The 25,215-nt window shown below is 32.2% G+C and overlaps 1 protein-coding gene and 2 long non-coding RNA genes across 4 annotated transcripts in view; 1 reads left to right on the top strand and 2 right to left on the bottom strand.

Moving 5' to 3' along the window:
- The window catches only part of LOC143249124 (uncharacterized), a 29,435-nt gene extending 9,785 nt beyond the window's left edge, over positions 1-19,650 (bottom strand). Inside the window, exon 1 of the long non-coding RNA XR_013027570.1 lies at positions 18,886-19,650. This is a non-coding gene — a long non-coding RNA (uncharacterized LOC143249124). The remainder of the gene's footprint in view (positions 1-18,885) is intronic.
- Positions 1-25,215, bottom strand: part of LOC143248122 (thrombospondin type-1 domain-containing protein 4-like) — a 203,382-nt gene that overhangs the window by 55,704 nt on the left and 122,463 nt on the right. The gene's annotated exons all lie outside the window — the stretch shown is intronic.
- LOC143249122 (uncharacterized) overlaps positions 1-25,215 on the top strand; it is a 98,272-nt gene that overhangs the window by 9,721 nt on the left and 63,336 nt on the right. The gene's annotated exons all lie outside the window — the stretch shown is intronic.

Here is a 25,215-nt window from a genome sequence, read left to right as displayed (position 1 = left end):
GTGATATGTGAAGTTTATTCCAATTATATTTGAAAAATTCAATTGATGAAGATATACAAACTACAATAGCACCTTTGTACAAATATAAGCTGAACTGTTTGAAGACAGATTTTTTCTTGTTGATTATATCATGAAAAATCTATGTAATTATTCGTTGGAGTGATGTTCAAATGTGACGGTTTGTTCTTCAGAATTTTCGCGCAAAACTAAACAAGACTATAGACGCATATGCGACCGTCATCCTGTACTGACAGTTGTTGTTTTGAATTAAGCACAAAGCTACACAATGGGCTATCTGTCCTCTGCCCACCACGGGTATCAAAACCCGGTTTTTAGCGTTATAAGTCCGCAGACATACCGCTGAGCCACTGGGGACTGTACTGACAGATGAGAGAAAAGGAAGATGACCGAATAGTGGAATTTGACTGCTCACGTTTATAGTGAACGGCTCGAACAATGAAGCCTTATTTTTCATAGATCTTACACTCTAAATACTAGGCTATACTAAGTTCAAGTATGACAGTATTTATCATGTGGAAGAAATAATTAAATTGTGATTTTATATTTGTGTCGATTTTTTTTTTAATGCTGTTTGGTAATAAATGTCGTTATGAGCTTATACTTATGTTTACATATAGAAACCTTACACTGTTTATTTAGGGACTTAATTTCCATTATCGGTACGTTAGTTGCAGTCAAAGTGATATAAACTTAAACGAAATTTTACGATTGCCTGACGGTTTGCAAAAGCTAAGCGAAACTCTTGCAGTGAAGCTCAATTGTGCCATTTAGGTATTTTATCTGTCTTCAGTATCTTCATGACAGTTATGCGCTAATAACTGAAATCAGCTCTGAAAACTGTACCTTTAGAAGTATTGAACTAATTAAATACAGGTTTCTTTATACAAGGTCTACTGATTACCTCTGAAGGAAATTTACTGACAACCTATTTTCTCACTTTCTTTGCCAACAAATCTACTGTAAGTAACCTTATGCAAGGTAGATCAAGCACATTTGATAGAATCTTACTAACGTTACATTGTCTGTACTAACAAATCTACTACCGTAGCTCTTATACAAGAGCTATCAATCACTTCTAATGGGAGTTTACTAATATTACATTGTTACACAAACATCACAAACATATCTTCTATACATAACCCTGTATAACGTCTGTAAAACACTTTTGATGGAAATAAATAAGCATTATATAGTTTCTATCGACGAATTTCCCAATAGCCCAAAGCTATGGAACATTATAAGTAGTTTTACTTCTTTAAACACTCTGTTAATACAGTTTTTGTTCATCTTCTCGGCAAAGCTTTAGAAGAATACTCAGCAAGAGAGGTACGTTATCTGTGAATTAGTTGTTCTCTGTCTAACCTTTACATCTGATTACCTCAGTAATCATTTTATAAAACTCCAAAGTAAAAAATTATAAAAGAGTATTAAATTGACGAAAATATTATACAGAAGTAATGCTATGAAAACGGTTTCATTTTTATAAAACAAATTTTAACCCACATTTTTTCTAAACAAATCGTACATTTTCTACGTTTTAGATGTCGTTAACCTTTTGTATTTGGTACAGTAAACTTTATAAAGTTTAACACGTTGCTTGTAAACTGAAGGGCAGCACTTAAGAAACAAACTCAGTGGCGTTCTAGTGTACTTCTCATTAAATAATAAAACAAATCTTCAAGACTCTCCGATGGAAGTCATCACTTAGATATTACGTATATTATTATTTGGGAAGTGACGTTATACTTCTTTACCTACATCTTGTTGCTATGGTGCTAGTATTAGCTGTTTTTTGTTTTATATTACAGAGTGAAGTTGAACAATCTTCTAGGTTCTAGCATTATGACTAATTTCGTTTGAAATTACAAAACGTTTAGTCTTCTTCTAGTATAGCTTTGAAGAGTGTTTACCTAAGAGTGTAAAACTATAAGTAGCTATTAGCATTTTTAATTTTGCTTAAAATCCTTTAGTCCTTATTAGCAAGAACTTTAAGAAGCTCAATGTTAAACATGATGAGAATAGTGCTTTTGATGACAAGTTTTTACTCACTACATTTTACTACAAATGTGAGAAAATTTAAAACTGCCCTTCACTCATGAAACTATTATAATAATAATAATAATAATAAATTTATTAAGCAATAAATTAGACACAAAAAATCAAATATCATTATAAAACCATCAACAAAGAGTTAACTCGTCCTGTGATGGTTAAACACATAAAAATGTAAAATCAAAACTTACAAAATCAATGTAAAGTTCCCAGAATATTATCATCAGTATTTAAGATCCATTGTTTTAAGTATTTCTTTTGATTAACACGATTAATAGAAGATCTTATACTATAAGGAATAAAATTATGAATACGAGGTGCCAAATAAAGATATTGATGAAGTGTAACTGTTTTACGTGGTGTGGGTACATTAATTGGAAAAAAAGATTGAAGTCGTGTAAAATATGAAGTGACTTTAAAAGGCCTATTAAAAGAAACATGCAATGTAGATAAAGCTAAAAAATATAAATAAAGTTTATCATATGAAAGAGGGGAGTTAAATTTACTGAAATCGGTATCAAGCCTATGAGTAAAAATAAGAGAGAAAACACTTTTTTGCAACTTGTGAATAGGAATTAAAAAAGTCTTATATGTGCCACCCAAATTGAAATACAATATTGTAAGAAAGATTGAAAGAGAGCATAATATACACTTAACAAAATATGATAAGGAGCACAATGACTAAGTTCAAAATTAGCATAGAACTATATTTTAATTTATTAACTAAAGAATTAATATGAAATTGCCAATTTAATTTTCGATCTAAAATAATTCCTAAATATTTAACAGAGGAAACTTGAGTCAATTTGGGACACTTACAATTAGGGTAAGTATAACAATCACTAGAATGATAAAAAATAGAAGGAAAAGCTGGAATGACACCATAAAGGTTAAACTGAAGAAGAAAAGATTTAGATATATTTAAGGATAAGTCATTACAGAAAAGCCAATTTTAATTTTATTAAGATCACTAGAAATAATGGCTTCATTAATTAGATTTGGCTTACTATAAACAACAGCAATATCATCGGCATAGGCTTGGATATCTCCAAAAAACTGTTGGTAAAGAATATCATTTATATAAATGAGAAATAATAAGGGCCCAGAACAGAACCTTGTGGTACTCCAACATTAATTGTAAGCCAATCACTATAATTATTATGGATACAAACTGATTGCTTTCTATTGTGAAAGTAAGAAAAAACCAATCAAAAACAATGCCTCTAAAACCATAATAAGATAATTTATTTAACAATATTTTATGATTAACAGAATCAAAAGCTTTGGCTAAGTCAAGAAAAACAGCAATTGGATGAAGATCAGAATCCAAAGCTTCTGTAATACTTCCCACAAGTTTAGCAACAGCAACCTCCGTTCCAAGCCCAGGCCGAAAGCCAAATTGAGAAGGAGACAAAACTGAATGTCTATCAAGAAATGATAAAATTCTAATCTTCATAGATTTTCAAATAGTTTAGAGAAATGTATTAATAAGGAAATAGGTCTATAATTCGTAAAATCAGAAATATTACCAGATTTATAAATAGGAATGACCAATGATAACTTTAAAGCATTAGGAAACTTCCCTTGAGTAAAAGATAAATTAATTAAAAAAGTCAAAATTGGTGCAAAAGATTAGCATTAGCTTTCAAAATCTTAACCGAAACACCATCTACACCATTAGAAGCTGAATTTGATAAGGAGAAAATATTATTCATAGTTTCAGATACAGTAACAGGATATAGGTAACAAGAAGAAGAAGGAGCAGGAGGCATGCCCTGAGAACAAAATTTAGGATTGGAGCAAGTAGATTTAGCAACATTAACAAAAAATAATTCAAATCAGATAAATCAGTAGTACCAAAATTACAAAATTTCTTTTTTTTTTTTTAACATCAATAATAGAGTTAACAATATTCCAATTCTGTTTAATAGTTTTAGCATTCTTAAACAGGTTATGATAATAAGTCCATTTAGTCTTACGGGTCAAGCTAACAACATAATTCCTTAAACACTTAAATCTAATCTTTAGATAAATATCATCAGGAAATTGATGTACTTTCTTTTTAACTTATCTCTTTTAATCATTAACAAAACCAATTCACTGGTAATCCATGGCTTAATTTTTCTAAACTTTCGTGACACAGAAACAGTAGTAGTACAACTTTGAATACAATCAGTTAACACTTCAGCAAAATTATCATAAGCAACATTAACATCAGAACAATTCATAACACAGGACCAATCTGAAAAATTCAAACAAGAACTCAATTCATTAAACTTAATCTTTTGAACATTTGAGACATGTTCTAGATCCGATAAAATGTCTATACATAAAACAATTGGAAAATGATCGGTCAAAAACTCTCAACAATATATGAATAACAATTTTAACAGTATTTCCACTAATTAAAAATGATCAATACAAGAATTAGTAATATTGGTTATCCGTGTAGGAGAAGAAATAATAATACGAAGATTGTTCTCAGACAAAAACTTAAAATATGCATTTTTATAACAAACATCATCAAATGCCAAAACATCTATATTAAAATCACCAACAAGTATATTAATATCATATTTGTATAAATTCAATTCTAATGAAAGCTCATCAATAAATTTCAATACAGGCAATCTAGGAGATCGATAAACAACAAAGAGATTAAATTTCTTATTTTGAATCATACAAAATAAAATTAAAGCATCAGACTTAATGTACTGCACTACATTTTATCATAGTCAAATATCTCAAATTTAACAAAACTGCCCTCCACTAGCCTTATTTAGACCAGAAGATGAAGAATAAAAGGAGTAACCTGGAATCGAAAAGGAAACAAATCCATCCTCAACAAACCAAGTTTCAGAAAAAGCTATTATATGAAATTTAACAACGCTTGATTGTAAAAAACAAGAAATTGGTCAAAATTTTGAGTAAGACTTCGAATATTAACATGTATTAAATTTAAATGACCAACAGAAAAACATTTGGTAAATCAGAAAGAGAAGACAAAGTTGGTGTAACACCAACAAGATCATCAAAATCATCAGCCATTGCAGTATTTATAAATTATTAAGATCAATCAAGCAACGTAAAACAATGGGCTGAGTAGTTTCTGATTTCCTAATAAGAATATTACCATTCGATACCCAAAGAAATTTATAGCCAAGATCTTTCTGTTTTCGTTTTGCTTGCATGAAAATATCACGATAATATGGGAGAGATGTTCGTTAACATAAACTGGATAAGATTCATTACAGACCTTAATATCATTAGTATTAAGAGAGCGAAATTTAGTTTTCTTAAGTTTAAGCAGATCAAATTTAATTTGCTTACGACAAAACTTAACAACAATCTGTCTCGGACTCTTATTTTCAGTTGTTTTCTTTCCTATACGATGAACAGTGTCAATATCTGTAGGAGCACAGTCAACCCCAAAAGTAGTTGTAATCTTCTCAACAACTTCTTGCAAATTCTCATTAGGCTTCTCTGGAATACCTCCAATCAAAACATTATAGTTATAAGAATATTGTTCCGCTTCACACATCTTCCTCCGAAAACTTGCCATCTCCTTCCACAATTCTTCATTTTCATGCTTTAATGTTTTATTTTCCTGTTTACACTCCTTAACTTCAGCTTTCAAAGTTGTGATATCCTCACTCATAGTTTCTACCTTCTTTGAATAATATTGAAAGGAAGTCACTAATTCTTCGACCTTTACTTTAATTAAGTGAAAGTCATCAAGTCTTGACAAAATTTCAGTAACTTTTGTCTTAAGCCACTTCATATCTGCCTCCCCCCATATTTAAATCAAGCTCACTATTCTCAACAAGATTAACTGTCTCCCCCTCTAACGAAATGGACACAGTCCTTCTTAATGGAGTTTCACTATTTAGGCTTAACTTTCTTTTTCTCATACAAAAATCACATTCATAACTTTTCCCAATTTCATTTAAATATTCCAAATCCTGTTCAGTTAAGTTCTTACATCTTAAATGATACCATTTTTGACACTCACCAGAGCAATGAAGGGCTTTATCACCAACTTTAATATAAACTTTACATTGAGCACAAAATCTACGTGGCATACTAGTCAGCCATAACCTATATTTCCATAACTGAATTCCGGTGAAGAATTACGATTTTTTGTTATTGTTGTTGCTATTATTGTATATACAGTTCCATCGTTGATACATATGGCAAAACTCACTTAGGATTTTACGTTACATATGTAGTTTTCGAAGTTCTTTTTTTTATTTATGTATTTTCCTTACATTAGTTTTTAACTTAGAGGAATATATACATATGTGTGTCAGCTTAATGTTGAAAACTGTCCTAAGAACTGAAACTAAATAACCCTCTGTGGATTAACATAATTAGGCAACATAATCTATGGAAGCATTGCAATAATGTTTGTTTTATTTATTCCTACTATAGTTTATAGTATTTGAATCCCATTAAGTGCTTAGTTATTACAAGCTTGGAAAAAAGATATTCCACATCCATCAGTCCTGTTTCTAAGTTCTGTAAAGGAGAATCACTACAAATTAAAAAAGGAATGAAAAACAACAGATAACATTGTCATTATGAGGAATCTTCATATATACAGTAGTAGGTGATGTGTTTACAATTAAGAAAACACGACCACCTTCGTTACAACCTATCAATAATTTAAAAGTTGAAACAGAGCTGCCAACTCATGCGTGTAGGAGGATTGAGACAGAAGCTAGCTGCTTTAAGCATATCATCTAGAAGATACAATCGAGAGCCGAAGCTATTACGTTCCATCCAAGTCTAAATATGGTAGGCATGTGAGAGATAGATCACGTGGAACGTGGGCAAACGTGACTGTTTCAGATTGCTTCGACAGTTTACGAAGGTAATGTTATACAGTAATGAATTATTTTATTGCTGTTTTTCTTTCAAATATTCAAGTTCTCTATATCAAGAAAAAATAATTAACCGCTCTTCTCTAGAAATTGATAGCATACAAAATATTAGGAAAAACTCTAAGTCAGTATCTCTTAGCAAATTGCAGTCAACTACTAAGACTACCACTCATATGATTTCAATAACATGAAAGTAATGTTAAAATTGTTGAGCATATACAACATTACAGTCAACTACTCTGTTTCTGTTAATGATATGAAAGTTTCTCTTCTGGAGAGAAAAACACAAGAAAAATGTTAAACTGTTCTTTCTTACTTACTTGATTTCTTTTCCTAACCTGAAAAGATGATAAATCCTCTACTAGGTTAATGCAGTGAGTTAGAGAGTAAACGCAACTAGTTTATATTTAAATTATCGTAGTAGGAGACTTAACTTTCACAGGCAACTAACTATTAAATTATGGTGCAGAAAAACCAGTTTCAAAAATGTTTTACAATCACCTATTCTATATAAATATTATTTTTGTTTAGAATTAATCACAAAGCTACACAATGGGGTATATGTGTTCTGCCCACTATAGGTATCGAAACCTAGTTTCTCTCGGTGTGAGTCCGCAGACATGCCGATGTGCCACTGGAGGGCTTATATAGATATTACAATGCTAGCACGGCAATTGTTTTCATACTTGTGTTGTAGTTGGAAAGACTATTTGATGAGTTCTGATATTAGGCTGTGGGTATCTAATTAAAAACACCTTAGATGTGAAAAAGGAAAGGCCAAAAAAGAATACGGCTTAAAAGAACGAAATTAAAACTGGTGGTCAGACTAGTAGCTGTACTTTTAACATTGATAATAATTTACAGCAAATATTCATTCATTAGTCAGGTATTGTTTTTATTTATCTTGGGGCCTAACTAATTAATAATGTTACGTATTACAATTTCAAATAGCCTAGAATTGATATTAAGTTGTAATTCAGGTTTAGAAGTTAAATATGTGTCGATGTGTATCCAATTTATGAAACTTGCCAACAAGACTGATACACACAGTTTCTTAATACAAATGTATGTTAATACACAAATAATAATACATCAGTGATAACGAGAAAACCCACTTGTAGAAAAATATATATGTAAAAACGGCTGGTTTGGGTTAAGAAAATTTTTTATGTAAAGAACCTTTACATAAAAATATTTCTCAACCCAAACCAGCCGTTTTACAAATAAATAATATTACAATTTACAATAACGTTCATTACAAATAATGATCTATGTACAAATGTTTTACAGACTTAAAAACAAATACGAGTCTTCTTTCTCGTTTGGAACTTCCTTGATATTTTATCGAGGGGGATTTACATACAATAAGCAAGTTAATTTCAAGCTGTCCTCCTCTGGGACAGAGGAAAGTCTTCGGATTTACAACGCTAAATCAGGGGTTCGATTTCCCTCGGTGGACACAGCATGTAGCCAGATGTGGCTTTGCTATAACAAAAACACACATACTTTGAGTTGATGTAAGTACAATTCACTTAACAGTGAGCTAGCTAGCTCTGCATTCTTTGCTCTTCACTAATTACACGTTGAGTTTTTTAACGCTTTTATATAATAGCTTCGTAAAATACTAATGTCCTGGTCAGATATCTGAATTTCCCGATTAATAATCGTTAATCGCAAGTATAGCTTTCGCAGTTTATAGTATACAAACCACAGCAAACCAAAAATATATACTGTCTCTTGGCGCGTCATGATGATTATACTTGTAGGCGCGAGAAAAGTTTCTCGAAACATGAGTATACACAACAATATAAACGATACACTGGTGTTTACGTACGTACCTATGTTGTTGATTCCTACTCTCGAGAATCTTACACAACTTTAGTGAATAGGTGAGAGTTTCACAATACAGAGTTAACAGTGTAAGTGGCGTATATTGCTAATTATAAATTTAACTTAAACAAACATCGATATTAAAACATATATAAGATAGTAAATCCGTCACAATGAAAGAATATTTTCTGTAGAATTTTTCAAAGCTCTAAGCGCACCTACCAGCTCGACCGTCCATTTTGATTTTGTTCCTTTAAGTTGCACGCCAAATTATCTTTCTTTGGTTAAGCCTTTTTTCACACTTAAGGCATTTTTTCATTAGATATCATTATTTTTTGTCAATACACACCAATATACCACAGCAAATAAAAAAAAGTGACACTCAATGGTAACCAAAATATTAACTTCAGGATTGTAACCCTATTATTCAGAACACACTTTTACACTACAGAATCAGCCATTGTGTTAGTTTTTCCTCTCTAAAACAATGTTAATAACTTATTTTATAGTAACGCCGTGGAAAATAGATTTAACATTTTTCTATCATCACCTGCATGCGCTCGGTGTAGCCGTATCAACCATTCAACTATTATTATTTATGCTAATTGCCTAAACTGTTGTCGTATGACGCCAAAATCTCTTAATTAGGAAAATTTCATAAAATTTAGCAATTTGTGGCAAGAAGTTGGCAATGAATAATAACCACCTACTCTACGATTCTTTTGAAAACTTGAACTAGAAACTAATAACCTAGCTGTGATGATACGCACTGTATCATTTGCGTAACGTGTATAACCTGCAATGAATAATAAACGACCTCGACAAACCATGACATAGCACTAGATCAGGGATAAAAAGATTTTTCACACGGGTTCGGGTTATTTTAAATAAGTGAAAAACAAATTAAAATAGTGTCCAAACAAACGTCTTTGGAAACTGTATAATCGAATCATTTGCAAAATAATTAAGTGGAGTACCTTAAGGAGAGTAAGGACACAACAAGCAATGAATCTTATTTAGTCCTTATTATCAAAAACTTAAACATCTTGTTTTTTAACTTTAATCTACCGATGTTACTTTAACCTAGGTTTTATACACCACACAAACACATAATGTTCTCATTTTCTGTTTGTCCATACCTTAGACTGTTAAACTGCTAGTCTAACTATAAATCATTTTAAATTTATTAAAATCCTTGTATTTCATCTGAGCTGTTCGCTACCCTTAATTTTGTGTTTTTCAAAGCCACATTGGACTATCTGCTGAGTCCACCGAGAGGAATTATATTGTTTTTTAATCGTTATAACAAATGTTATTCGACAACTCTCAATTTCGGGGTTCCACTCTCTTGAATGGTCACAGGAGACAGCTCAATGTAGTTTTGTTCTAAATCAAACAAACAAATAAAGAATTAAAATAGATAATTTAAGTCGATATCAAAAGGTGTGCTAAGCTGGCTACAAAATATTTGAAACTTCATAAAAGAGTAGCCCAAGAATTGGCGGTGGGTGGTGATGACTAAATGCCTTCCCTCTGGTCTTACACTGCTAAATTAGGTAAGGTTAGCTCTCTTGTAGCTTTGCGCGAAATTCAAAAACAAACAAACGTTATGTTACTTTAAACTTAAAGGGTTTTAGAGTATTGTAGCATAAAATAACTGAAGGAAAGTAAGATGTTGATGTATGCATTTCTTAAAAATTCACGACACTGAATTAAGCTGTTTACTGCACAAGATATTCTCGAAAGAATGTACAGGAGTATTATTATATAAAATGTTATGGATCAGAGGTGGGCAACATATATTTCATTGTGGTCACAACTGTGGCTAATGAAAACAACGTTGACCATACTAATAAAAGTAATTGAAATATGCTAGTTTGTTTTTTTAAATAATTGCATTTCAACCAGCTTCAATGCTCTGCATCGAAATTTATGTTAGTAAGTTAAGACCTGTATCTAGACTTGAGAAAATCTAGCGTAAAAAATGTTGCCTCACATACTCATGTGGATCCAAACATAGAAAATAATGTTGAAATTGTTATCTTCAAATTTGGAAGACTCTCATTTGTCAGAAAAGTAAGCCACGTCTCTCTCATAGAACATTTTTGCTTACCTTTTATGTGTTTTATGCTTTGCAGGGTAAACATCTCGTCTTTAAATCCACATTATACAAGACAAAAAAATGTAATTTCCTTACTGAAATGTCCTAAATCAACTTGAAATGGATCAGGCAAAAATTCAAATATCAATTTCACATTTTTTTTAAATTCGGAGAAACGTGATTCAAATTTTTGAGTAAGATTTTTCATCCAGTTTACATAGAGATCATCTTTAGCATCAGAGAAATCATAGTCCTTATTATTTTATAGAAAATTATTCAACTTTGCAAAATGTGTTAAATCATTCTTTTGTCATTGTTCCGCAAGGAGGTTTAGTTTTAACTGAAAAACATGAATAGTCTATGATTGTTCGCTTATTATTTTACCTCTTCCTAAGCTTTGTATTCAAATTATTCAAGTGAGCAATTATGTTGCACAGAAAGTGCAGATCACGCTGCCATGATAAAGTTTCAATTTCAGGGAAATTTTCAATCTTACCTTTTTCAACAACATACTCTTTTATTTGAGGAAATAATGAAGTAAATCGTTCCAAGACTTTACTTAACCATCTTACATTTGCAAAATCTGTGGGATCAGCAAAAGTACAATCACTGCTTTTCTGCAAAGACTCAACAAACTGTTGATGGATGAGAGAGCTTCCACTTCTAATATAATTCACAATTTTTACAACAATGTCCGTCATATTTAACAATTCATCACTTTTAGACATTTGAGCACATAAATTTTCCTGATGCAAAATGCAATAGAAATGTCAATGTGGACTTTACATTATTTTTAATTAAATGTTGCTTCAAAAGAGAAACAAATCCTAATTTCACCCCATTCATTGCGGGAACACCGTCTGTTGTGACAGAAACCACTTTTTAAAATCTAAATTGAATGTTTTTGACATTTCAAGAAATTTTTCAAAGTTGTTTTTTCCACGTGTCCGATCTCGTAATCCACAAAGGCCAAGCATTTCTTCCTTCACTTAAAGAAATGAAGTTACATATCGAATCCAAAATATCAACTGTGCAGTGTCACTAAGATCTGTTGACTCATCTAGTGCTAAAACAAAATACAAATAGTCTTTTGTTCAAGCAACTGATTTTCTCTGTCTTTCATTAACTCTAGCATTCTCGCGGACAATTGTTCTTTGACTTAATTGCAAATTATTTACCTTTTGAAGAATATCATCTTTTATTTTTGAATCATAATTCTCCAACAGCGTTTTTCTTTCAAACTTTTTTTCTTTCACTATATTTCAACTTCTTCAACATATTTCTTTCACTAGTTCAGCATCAGAAAATGATTTCTCTTTTTGAGCTAGAATCCAAGCTAATTTATAGCTAGCTAACGTAACTAGCTATAAAAATATCAACTGTGTCGTGTCACTAAATCTCTTGACTCATCATACAACTTTTGCTATCAAGTGGAAAATTTACATCAAATTCATTGTGAAAATTGTTAATGTATTGTTTAAGGTTGTATACTTTATAATTCCTAAAAAATTTGTTACACCAAAAACACACTTGCTTATTAGTTATTTCAATCACTGCAAATTTCAACTTCCAGCTTTCATTAAATTTTCGTTTTACGTTTTTCTAGTCACGCGCCATTCTCTTTTTCGGCAGTAATACTAGAATAAATTAAATTTTCTTTATTTTCTGAGCGTTCACTATCGTCTGGATTCTTTTGTTTTCGAGTTATCCACCTATTTGTATTATGGGATTAAAACCAAAATATATTTAAACACTTAAAACGTGCACAATAAAAATATGTTTGCAAGCGCATGCAAAACAGCGCACACGCGATAATAAACACCTAAACTAGACTGATGTTACAAAATGGGCGAACTCCGTGGCAGTGATGAAGCGCGCGACATTAGCGATGACGTGAAGCAGTGCAGTTGCTGATTACCAAATTTACGATAAAAAATAAATGATGGAAAAAGTTGATTCATAAACTCGAGCTGGCAAAAAATGTGCTATCCACTAGCCACACGTAGCCAGTGGTCGCGGAGTTGACTACCCCTGTTCTAATGTCTTGTCACTTAAATATATTTAGTGTCGTCTAGTGGCGTGAGACACGTAAACAAAAAATATGGATGCTGTTTTTTTCCTTTTGCATATTATTTGGATCGGGTGCACGAATATTGTATTAAATAAAAAAGGTAAATTACTTCAATGCCTGCTTCACAAGTTACCATAACTTTAATTTGTTCCTTTTTCTTTACCTAGCTTTTTTTTTCAAATTAATTGCTTTACATTTCTATTTGATCCACAAATCTACATTGGGTAACCAGATGTAAGAAAAAACAAGAACTATCAATTCATCTGACACGGGAAACATAATATTGTTCGTTATAGAATTTCGTTTGGAGCTAGAACAACAATAAGTTATGGTCTAGTGGCAACTGACTAGTTTGATGCCAAATAATCTTGGATGTAGCTTGATCGTTTGGAGAATTTTTACATTGATTCTAGTGAGACAAGTAGTTTCATATACACGTAAAATGTTTGATTTACTAGTTTTAGAAAACTTGAAATAACCACTCTGGTATAGGATTCTAGATTCTACATATTCGTGACTCAGTCACATTGATACAATTGCAAATTGAAACAGCAACATGCCACAGATATCTCCAATACAACCACTTACTGTCCTAAACAGATGATTTTTTTTACTTTTATAGGAAATGACATTAATGCAATAAATTTTCCAAGTGTGTAAGTAATCAGTAAACTGTTACTACCTGCTATATAAATAAGTAAGTGCTTTGCTGTAATGGCAAATCGACGAAACCAATGTGTTTGAAAAGGAAGAATTTCACTTGTTGTGTGATAAAGAATTATTTACTTATGTAGCAACGATACAATAAATGAAATATTAAATTACTTCTGATGTACAAATATTGTGGGGTCATGACATGTATGAAGGGATATAAACTGGCGTACACATATCTCTCTCTAAAAATATGTGAGTACGTGTTGTGCGTGTGTAAGAATAAATATTTTCAGGCAGTTCATGTATACTACAAGCATTTTAAAACATGTTTGGCATTAAATCTTCGTTTCTTATGTCATTTATCTTCGAGGAAAATGATATTACTTAATAAAGGAGTGATTATGATGTTCATAACAGATTGAAGTCCCATGAAACTAATGGAGAAACAATACCAACCAAGTTTACACATTTACTTGATAAAAACTAACCACTACCTTTAACGGTTCCTAACTTTGAAATGATAGACATGATAAAAGGCAACTGAGGATCGTGGGACGAAAGCCACGAATAAAGGGTCTATTTATGAAAGAATTATCAGAATGTTTATACATATAAAATTACGATATTCACTTGTAAAAGCACAAACATGAAATTCGTACATTTATGAAATAACAATGAGAAATTTACACAATTAAACTTGGAAAATTAACTTGTGAACAAATTACCATAAGTTTAAATTTAAGCATGATGAAACTACATATAAACGAAATACCACTAAATTTATACAATGAGTTTTATAAAATGTACGTATGAAAGACTACACAATCTTTAATCTTAAGTATAATTAACATTACTTGTGAGAAAAAGCTACAGTTATTTGTGAAAGAACACACCCAGATGCTACGAACGTATAAAATGTATATTAAGCATCTACGGATTTTCTACTAAACAGAACAAAGTCCTAAAATGTTTTCGCTCGTACTTTTGTTTATATTTTACATAAATAATATCGAAACTAGAAGAGCAATAAGAAATCTCAAACTTGTTAGAGCTGTATTTATTTAAAGATGACAATTAAATAAAAATCAGCAACAAAAACTAATTTTCTTCAATGAATTTTAAAACTTTTTTTTCAAACTTATGTTCGTTATCAGCACATTTGACAAACTTGTACATATACAGTTTGGAAACTTCCAAATTACTGCAGAACTAAAATGATATACTTCTAATTTTTTTCTCTCTTCAACGAGTTCCCCTCTATTACAGCGGTAAGTTTATGGATTTATAACGCTAAAATAAAGGAGTTCGATTTCCCTCGCTGGACACAGCAGATGACCCTATGTGGCTTTGCTATAAGCAAAACACACACTTCAAAGAAATAAGATGCACGTAATATCATTTCAAAATAATAATATTATTTTAAAGGGTTATTCTGCATTAAAATCTTACAATATTTTGCATCTGTAAACATAAAAATCAAATTAAAATGAACATAAGAATGACAATGTGCAAACATTTTGCAACTGATCTTTAACATGCTCGATTTTCCCTCTAACACTTTAAATGAAGGATTTTATTTTTAGAAATCAATCATACGTATTATATTAGCATTTTTCCCTTCCAAAAAAAATGTCTACATATGTAAAAGAATTTTCGAGCAGCATTAATTCTCAGGTAGTTTTTATGTGGGAAATTACAGTCCGACCGGTACTTTCTGCCGTCATGCTTAATTTGACAAGGCTTAAGAACGACGCATTCAAGGAAGAAAACGAAGAAAAAACCTTCGAACACAAACATGACGAGCGTTAATTTCCACTTTAACAAAAAAAAGCATCTTGAAGCCATAATATACATAAAATGCTTTCAACTTAACTTCTTTAAAAGACTCGATGACTTTTTGCACTGAAAATAAAATACTTAGAAAGTGATAACCTGATTCCAAGAACATGAATTAACTAAACTTAACTTAACTGAGTGTCTTTTCTTACAAGAATAAAATGAACATTAGAGAGCATCTGAAATGGAACAAGATAAAATTGAGAAATGTTGTTTTTTATGTTTCTAAAAAGTTTTCAAAAATGCTGTGCAAATCTGATATGATATGACCTAATGTCTTTTGTTCGATAAATCCATTTAATTCACATTTTAAGCGAATCAATTTGGCTGGAAATTTAGTGTTTATATTATACAATGGATTCTTGTAAATTGCATACAAACGGACTTTATTTCTATTAATTTATTGAGTGGAATAAGAATTCACTACGTTTCTTTAAAGAGCTCGGTAAATTTTGTGCATTTAAAATACATCTTTTAATGTGTTGAGCAAAATTGATCAGCAGTATCAATGAATCACAAAACGTAGTTTCCTTATAAGTGGATCGTAAATATGAATTCACGGAGAAAAAAGTAGTAACGCTCTGATCTGGTTTTCTTCAAGTTCTATGCCAAGGCCGAACACAAGTCAGGAATAAATATGAGAGAGATATTTAACAATGACTGAAAACTCACGTCACGCGTAAAGAGTTATATCGAAGCAAACAAGGTCGGCTATGATATTATAAAATAAACCTTTCTCCCAGTTGGTGAGTAAATGTATCCTCACCCATCACTAATGGAACCGTATTATCGGTCTAATTTTGTGAAGGCGTTAGAAGTATTACTTCGAAAGATAGGGTTACCTTCTTCCGGTGTTTTTAAACCAAGATTCTTAGGGTGTGAGGCCTAACTCTGTACATGTCTACTGGTAACAGTACAGTTACTAGACTGATGAGTTGAAGGATTAGAGCTTCACGAGTTGTCAGTCGCCATATGGTTAGCACATAGTTAGCGACAAGCATCTTGAAGTCTACCGCGACAGATAGAAAAAATAAAAAAAACGAACGCGTCTGTCAGTGCCTAACCAGTCTTTAGTGAAGATACAAACGCCACCTAGTGAAGCAAACAAAATCCAGTCTTTATGACGAATGTATCACTTATCGTTCTCTAAGTATTTGAAAGAATCTTTCCAGTTTGATGGTTTACGTTACTCTACTTAAATTTCGTCTGTTTTTCCACTGAATTAATGTGTAATAGCTAGTACAAAAAAAAAACAATTTTTCTTTAGCACCGATACCGTAACTTGCAGTGAGGATACATGAAATAACATTTAGAATTATTTAAAAATATATAAGCCTAAAAACAAAAATATTAAGAGATTAAGTATCAGAGATACTGTTTTAATTCTAGAATACTAGAACGAAATAAAATTTTACTGCTAGTCATATGAGAGAAAGTATAAAAGCTGTTTTCATTAACTAGTGAACAAAAACCAAAACTATGATTAGTAACAAATGCCCTCTTCCCCAGTAGTATAGCAGTAAGTGTACAAACCTTTACTCTATAAATCGGATTGCGATATCACAGTGACCCCTTGTGTAGCTTTCTGCATAAAAACAAACTAAGTAATCCTTTTGCAATCCATTCGGTTGCAAAAAGTCGATTTTGGTTTTCAATAAACACACCAAATCCGCATCTGGATTTCTCTGAGAGTTTAGTAAAATGAGTTTATTTTTTGTTTATTATTATGAGGGAACTTTTATGCACATTTTGTACGTTTCACCCTTCGGTAAACTTTATCCTTTTGAAAAACACACCACAATATTATAAATCTGATTCAAGTACGGGTTTGGAGTGAAAGTAATTAGTTTCTCAAATGCATGTCAGACCAATATTATCTTAAGTTAGTTGTTGATTGTTTTTTATCGTGAAGCACAAAAATACACAAAGGGCTATCTGTGCTTTGCCCATCACGGGTGTTGATTGTTTGTTTGTTTGTTTAATTTCGCGCAAAGCTACTCAAGAGCTATCTGCGCTAGCCGTCCCTAATTTAGCAGTGTAAGACTAGAGGGAAGGCAGCTAGTCATCACTACCCACCGCCAACTCTTGGGCTACTCTTTTACCAATGAATAGTGGGATTGTCCATCACATAAAAACGCTCCCACGGTTGAAATGGCGAGCAAGTTTGGACAGGGATTCGAACCCACGACCCTAAAATTACGACTCGAACGCTTTAACCCACCTAGCCATGCCGGGCCCACGGGTAACAAAACACGCTTTCTAGCAGTAAAACTCCGCACTGTGGAGCTTAAGTTAATTATTTTATTTTATTTTTCTTTTCTAGCTTAATAAACGTTTAAGTCTTTGGCTTGGTGCTATAGATAGTCACTGTGCAGAATTTTTCTTTTTGGGTATAGCTTAGAATGTGATAACATTTCTCGTCAGTTGCTTTCGCTTAGGTGGGTTTATCCGATACAGGCAAATATAATACGTGTTTTCATTCATAAAATACAATAGAAACTTAAACTTAACAATATAATAGAAATTTCAACAATCACTTGGGTAAAATTAGAAAAAAATGTTATAAAAATGAAACAATAAATAAAGTTATTTTTTGAGGTAATCAAAAACTAGGTATGTCAAATCATTTTATGAATCACCAAAATGTTTTTTCAGAGGTAAATTTTGTTTGAGTTAGTACACTGATTCTGTATGTTTCAAAACAATCTTGTATCACGCAAACGATTAGATTTTCTTTAACTTTCGTTAAATGTTAATCGTTATATTCTCTGTTTGGAATCGTATAAAAAAGTGAGGTTATAAGTACGTGATTTTAATATATTATTTGTGTAAGATACAGACAAGGCTGGTAAATATCGTACTAGTGTTTAATAATATCAAAAAATATTAACTAGTTTCAAACACGAGTATGTTTGGTAACACATGACTAAATTATAATTCCGATTTCTTTGGCTCACGAACTCGGTTTTTTTAAAGAGTAGTGAGGCAGGAAAGCCACTCGATTACATTTATATGGTTTGTACTTCAAATGAATGTACTCGAGCTGTATAAAAGGAAGCTGTTTCTTTAGAGCAAAGTTAATTGATAGCTCACCTTACTCTTTGCGCATTAACACTCCTACGAAAAGTGGGGCCTAATAGGCCCCAGAGCAACTTGAAAGGTTATTAATATTAGGCTAATAAATTTGTATTTAAATGAAATTGCCATTTCATTTGATTTCATTTCATCAAATGAAGTTGCTCTGGGGCCTATTATGCCTCACTTTTCGTAGGAGTGTTAATAACAACAGTTACTTTAATACTTGAGAAAAAATGAACAGCTACAGCTTGTTAATAAATTGTTAGCGGAAATTATCACGTAAAGAAATATAATATATAATATAATAAAACAAATACTGAAAAATTAACAAACCTACTATAAAAGTGTTTATCACTTACCGTAAACAATATGCACATAAACACGAGTGTTAACATAGCCACCTTTCTTATTCTTCAAAGCTCAAACAGGGTCAAACGATATTGACGGTCAAAGAGAGTGGAAGGAAGATCGGGCACAATTATCACCGGAATGAGATGATGTTCACTGTAACGTTTTCTATAGGTTTTCCAATCTTGCTCCGCCTACTGAGTCAGCCGTCGTTGACCTTCACCAAGTTGTCGCCCACATGAAACCTCAGGCGCCAAACACAACCACCTCTCGGTCTTCTGCCCACAAACGTTACATCAGTTGGAGATAGAGCACGTACCAACTGTACAACCTGTGGTTCTGTATCGCCTAAAGCCAAGTTACGTGTGTTTAAGCGGAAGGGATATCAAGGAAAGAGAGGGGAGAGTGACACTACAGAGCCCTCTTCAGAGCAATATGTTCTCAGCTTCACGGCCAGAGATGAACGGAATGCCATGTGAGAACACTCTCAATATTGATGTCAGCGGTTCCACAGAATTCTCTATACATATGACGTCTTTGCTGTACCAGTCTAACTGTGGTGTGTCACGTGTTTTCTTCTATCATTCAATAGGCAGTGCATGAATGCATGCGCACACATGCGCTGCTACCCAGTGCCGAATATGTGTCAGTTTCTAACAGATTTTATGCTAAATTTTGTTTCCATTTAATGTTTGATTGCTTTCGCATGATGTAGAAAAATGTTGATACATTTCTTTCTAAACCTTGTCATAAAAACTTAATATCTACACTTGGCCTGAATGTTGAGATATTATATCATGATTAAGTTTTTTTTTTTGTTTTGTGTGTTTTTTTCGTATAGCAAAGCCACAAAGGGCTATCTACTCAGTCCACCAAGGAGAATCGAACCCCTGATTTTAGCGTTGTAAATCCGGAGAGATACCGCTGTACTAGCGGGGGGCCCATGATTAAGTAATTGTCTCTTATTGTTTATAATTGACTTATATATATTATTTTTACGTTGGAGATAATTATTCAAAGGTCGTATCCTTAGTTGTTCTTATTTAACTTCCCTTTAAACACACATTGGCTAACAAGAAATAAAATATTCAGTCCATTTTATTCAACGGACTTCCACACGTGTAAATACCGCCACTATGCTGAGCACATGTCAAGTTGGCATTTTGCAAAGCGTGTTAACAGCAGTCATTTTTCTTCCAAAAGTCGTTTTGTTATCTTACATTTTCGCTATCTACCGATGAACTGAACTAGGTTCTAGTACATATTAGTATTCAGAGTTAATTATTAATGTACCTCAAGGAATAAATAGATCTAATCGATAGCTTACATAATGGAACAATAAAAATAAAATTGCAAAAATCCTAAATTTGAGTTTTGAGTATTTATTGTTCTGATCAGATATCCAATAGGAGTGCCAATTTTTAACTTGTCCAAGAGTACATGCAGTAAAAACAATTCATTTTCTGTTCTTCTAATCTCCTTACATGATCTTATGCTCCTTATTTTCAGCCCCCCTCTAGTACAGTGGTATGTCTCCGGATTTACAACCCTAAAATCAAGGGTTCGATTCCCCTCGGTGGGCTGAGCAGATAGCCCTTTGTGGCTTTTCTATACCACACACACACCTTATTTTTAATAACCAAACAATAAAAACTAGCTGTTGTTCCTTATTGACTTCAGATAACTGCACATGAGTTTGAAATGGAAATTGTACCATATAGATATAACTAACTCGGTTTACTTCCATATCTGAAACATTTTACAATTTGGACATACTTAGGAGTCCCCCGCTAGTACAGCGGTAAGTTTACAAATTTACAAAGCTAAAATCAGGGGTTGGATTTCCCTCGGCGGACTCAGCAGATAGCCCGATGTGGCTTTGCAAAAAGAAAAACATACACACACATACATACATACATATTTAGGAACTTCAGCTACAAGCTTATATTTAATCTAATTATTGTGGTGAATGTGAAAGGCTTTACACATAAACAAACTTAACCACTGAGCCTATGGTGGTAAAGACAAGAAAATCAAAATATATAAGTTTCTATAGAAGCACAAGGGAAAAAGAAATTTAATACTTTATATAAATTTAGTTTAATCTTTCCATACAGAATTTTCTACTAGTTCAAATCAAAATATTTTTTGAAAGTTATTTATCTTTCCAGCTAGCATTAACATTTGGGATTTTTTAACACGCAGTTGTATATACTGTAATATTAAATGTAGGCACTTATACTAGATAACTAACACAACACTGTGACCATCTAAAGCCTACAGTTTCAAATTTTCAAGCTATACTAGTTTGCATCAGCCTAGTCAGTGACAGAGAATGTGATACAAAAGTTATATATATATTTAGATATAGAAGACAAGTTGGTGTAGGTTTTGTTTAAACAACTTTCCGAATAAACTGTAGACAATTATTTCTCCTCTGCATGAAAGCAAATAATACATATTTAGATGGCGTTTTCTATTATCGAACTCTATGCCCATATAACTGGAAACGGCAGTTCTCAAATAACCGTGGAATGGAACTGTTTGGTAAAATGTGATTCATCTACGTCAGCTGATTTATTGTGCTTCATCCATTCAGTTGGATCTGTTAGGAAATGACATTTCGCTACATCACAAGTTTCATAAGAAAACACAATCTAGCAAATGGAAACAACTTACAAACTCCGACAGGGGAAAAAGCCTGTACAAAAGCACAGAAATACAACAAGTGGCATATTATACGATATAACAAGTTATTATGGAAAAATACAAAAATTCCTTCAGCCAAATGAAAAAAGGAAAAGAGTTTTGACCGGAACTGTCCGGAACTGTCAAAGAAATCGACATGTAAAGTAAATATCGCGACAGAATGATTTTCATTTTCTATCTTTTATAGTAATTACAGTAATAAACGTTGAGTGATAATGGTGTCATAATTTGAAAACGTGTAGAAAATAAGCATTAAAAAGGGGTTAAATGGTACTTTCCCAAAAATTGTAGTCAACAAATGTTCAATTTTACATTCTGGTACATCTCAGATAACGATCATCAGTTTAAAAATACTGTTAAAATACCATTAACAAGTAATACTGATTGTAATTTTAGTTTTTCACAAATGAACATTTTAACCATAGTCTATGACGTTATGATCTTATTTCAGGCGCTGTTGATTTTTAAAACTTATTGCGGACTAAATTGTACAAACCTTTAACACACTTTTTGCTGCATCATATAATTCTTATTACATTTAAAAGGCTGGACTTCAAAATTACCTAAATAATATTAAAGAAGTCAAACTCTTCTATATGCAGTATACATCAATATAAGTTAATATATAGTGAGGGTATTTCTTCCTGTGTACCTGGTTTGAATTTTGCGCAAAGCTACACGAGCCTTATGTGCTCCAGCTGTCCCTAATTTAGCAGTGTAAGACTAGAGGGAAGGCAGCTAGTCATCACCACCCACCGCCAACTCTTAAGCTATTCTTTTACCAATGAATAGTGGGATTAATCTTAACATTATATCGCCCTTACGATTGAAAGGGGCAAACATGTTTAATGTGGCGGGGATTCGAACCCGCGACCCTCAGATTACGAGTCGAGTGCCTTAATCACCTGACCATGCCAGACCTCCTGCATCCTTCCTTGTGACATTTATTTAGAAATTTTATTTCTACTACTGAATTGTATCTAACAATGTTATACAATGTCTAAACGCTATTTTACGTACAAGTGAACATAAATGAAGTTTTACTTGTTGGATTTAATTCTGAATGAAATCTTAAGCTTCATAACTTAATATGTTTAAAATGTAATATCATTATAATTACTGAACAAAATAAAGAGATCAAGGAGGTTCTTTAGGTTTCTTTTATAGTGAAAGAAGTAACTGTATATCAGTTAAAACCACCGTCGCCCTACGAGAAGTACACATATATACAATAATCATGTACTCATATAACGTTATTTTTATATGCTGTAATGAATCTGTTGTAGTATAGTAGAGGCTGGCTTTCTAAGTGGTTCATGCTCTTGTTCAGTATGGCCGGAAGAAACACTAGAAGAAGACTCTTAAGGACGGCAATGCCATCATTCCATAACAAGGTCAGACTTGAAAGAGACTTTGCATAAATGTTTCTTGTTCCATATTAAGCAATCTAGAGGAGAACTCGGATAATCTATGTAAAGTAAAAGTTTAAAAAAAACTCAACCTTGAGGTCCATCAGCCACTTATCATCGCAATAATATTATAAACAGTTACTCACTCTGTAAGAATTTGCGCTTTTTTATGTTATAACACTTTTTGTATACAATGTAAAATATCTCCCGACAGTTTGTAACGAAATCAAGTCTTCAAATAACTTTACGTATCAACTTATATAAAAAAAACAAACTCAGTTTCAATGCAATAAAAGCTCAGCTTTGTGTTAAGTATTCATATTCAAAGTAGTTCAGATGTATGACAAGTATTCATATCTAGGAAACGTTAATGCATGCGATATGGCTAGAGAAGTTTGCGTGTATAATGAATTTTCTGATGTATTTCAGCCATATGCTGGAAATTTCTGTCAAGAATAATTCAGCTGTACTGCACTTATTTAAAGCTCAAGAAATTCAACTGAACTGTTTAACATATATAAGGTTTAGTACATTATCTTAGCTATGGAACGGCATATTATATTATACCACTGTGTGTACCCTTAGGTCATTAAAAAGTGTTCAGATCAGAGATTTATAATTTCCTAGACTGGATATCTTTTGTACTTAATAGTTTTGTAAAAGATAACAACAAATGAATATGTATGAACTTTGGGAATCAGCACCATTTAAAATAAAATACTGCTTGAAGTCGTACCCTAGCTGTAGCAAGCAATGTGCAGTATCTTGTAGCAGGTGATAACTCAGAATACAAAAATGAAAGACAAAAGGTAACGTTATGCAACAATTATCAAAAAGAATCTCTATCTGGAAACTAGGGCAAAACGTTATGAATTTACCGTCCAATTTCTCGTTTAACCGTTGCAAACTGATTTCTGTGCACACGGACTGTTGTAAAGGGTGTTAGACTCTCATACTTTAGATAGAATATAAAAAGCTTGCAATAAGGAGTTTTATGTTTTGGACATAACAACCTTATGACGGATCCTTTTAAAGTGGAAGCTATGTATGTTCTTCAGATTGAGCACATTCGCATGAGGAAACATGAACTGTAATGAAGCAACAAGTCTCCAAAATAGTTTTAATAAAACTTATTCAACCTTTGTATTATTTAATAGAGGTATTCAGTTGTATCATAAGTATTAACAGCCAGGGGAACTAATCTGTACGAAAAGTATTATTGGATTAAAAATTTATTGTGGTCGCGATATTATGTAATATATTAATCTGTATTCATAGTCATCTCATATTATTAATAATCTAGAAAGGATTTTTTAAAATTGTGCGTTATTTAAAGAAACACTTCAATCAGTGCGTGTTACAGTGGGAGTTACAAACAATATGATAAAACTTACGTAGCGCCCACTTTATAAAATGACACATTTGACTTTATGGAGAACTATAGGTTTATCATATTGTTAATTTTAAAAACAAACACTAATACTTTTATATTCAAATATGTAAAGTTTGTTTTGTTTGTTTGTTTTTGAATTTCGCGCAAAGCTGCTTGAGAGCTATTTGCGCTAGCTGTCTCTAATTTTGCGGTGTAAGATTAGAGGGAAGGCAGCTAGTCATCACCACCCACCGCCAACTCTTGGGCTACTCTTTTAGAAACTATGATGAAACTTTACAATATGTAACTTTCTTTTGGAAGAAATGAGACGTTATATCTGATACAGCTACGTATATGATTAGAGATATTTTATTCGGGAGAAAACATATTTAAATTAAGATAAAATATTTCTTATAATTATAGTATTGTCTTGAATTATAAAATTAAACACAGCTTGTGTTTCTTTACAAATATATTATGCTTATATTCACATAAGCTTTTTCGTGCTAACAGTCTTATATATTTCCCCTAGTTAATGATAAGGTTAAAAGATATATTCAAATTGTAGACAGTAACATTACTTAATAAGGAATGCCTACTCATACCTAAGGTATGGTTCACAACGTTTACATGTTGAAATTAACCTTTGGGTTATCTCTTTAACCATTTTCAGCAGAATAAGACAGAGCCAGGTCACAGGTAGTGCAGTAAACTGACATCACGTACCAAGACATGATGGCGTCTTCCGCTATGGCAAAAAAACGTTATCATCCTATTGAAGTAATGAAGAAACACGGGAGCAAACATCACTATTCATTTATCTGCATCAGTTTTTTCGCTATGTCTTGATT

This window comes from Tachypleus tridentatus, chromosome 4 (assembly GCF_004210375.1).
Source record: "Tachypleus tridentatus isolate NWPU-2018 chromosome 4, ASM421037v1, whole genome shotgun sequence".
Taxonomy (NCBI): domain Eukaryota; kingdom Metazoa; phylum Arthropoda; class Merostomata; order Xiphosura; family Limulidae; genus Tachypleus; species Tachypleus tridentatus.
This window is presented reverse-complemented; position numbering and strand designations above follow the sequence as displayed.